The sequence below is a fragment of the Sorghum bicolor genome, chromosome 5, assembly GCF_000003195.3.
Source record: "Sorghum bicolor cultivar BTx623 chromosome 5, Sorghum_bicolor_NCBIv3, whole genome shotgun sequence".
Classification (NCBI taxonomy): domain Eukaryota; kingdom Viridiplantae; phylum Streptophyta; class Magnoliopsida; order Poales; family Poaceae; genus Sorghum; species Sorghum bicolor.
In genome coordinates, this window is record NC_012874.2 from 57,007,309 (window position 1) to 57,008,198 (window position 890).

Sequence of the window (890 nt, forward strand, 5' to 3'; positions counted from 1 at the left end):
CTGTGACCTTTCATTGGAGGCATTTTTTTGCCCGCCTTCTCAAATTCAAAACGGCCGCCTCTGTTAATATTTTTTGTAGTAGTGAGAAGAGAGAAGAGATAAAGGGAGAAGACAGGAGAGGAGAGCGGAGGAGGAGGCCTGCCAGAGAACACCCATGACGAGCTTCCCCACCACCCTACTCACCGGAGTTGGAGGAGACGACCCCAAGCTTCACCATCTTCTTCCTCAAGCTCCCATGGCGCCCTCAAGTCGATCTCCCACCACAAGCCATTCCAAGCCAAGCTGCTGCACAAGGAGCTTCCCTAAGGCACGGTGCGACTCCCCCAAGCCCATCATCTTCTTCCCCAAGCCTCATGGCCATTTCGTTGAGCTTTAGTCACATCCATGGCCACTACCATCATGGATGAGCTGGAGCTCAACACACTCCATGCAGGACACGACCAACCACACTCGATTTGAAGTCTGGATGCCCCAAAAATCATCTCCGACACATTTGCACTGCTGCTATTCATGGTTTGATGGAGAGTTCACCATTCTAACTTTGAGTCTATTGAATTATAGCCAAACCCTAGAGCAGCCTTGGTTTGGCAGATGGTCGACCATTCTTGGTTGACTATCCAGTAAATTATAGCTACAATACGGCCCAAACATGTAAAATTCAAAGAAAAATCATTTTGAGTCAAAAAGTTGTGAAACAAGTTTTGTTGTGCTACTTAGATTGCTTTGAGTTTTGGATGAATCATTTCAATCTTGAATTCTCCTAAGTTTTGGATAAGATTGTTTTGACATAAGGATTTACTTCGCACCCTTGAAAGTCGTGGTTAGCATGTGTTTGATCTAAGTCTAGTTAATTGAGGGATACCAAATGCCCTAGTCTGAGTTGTTGTATA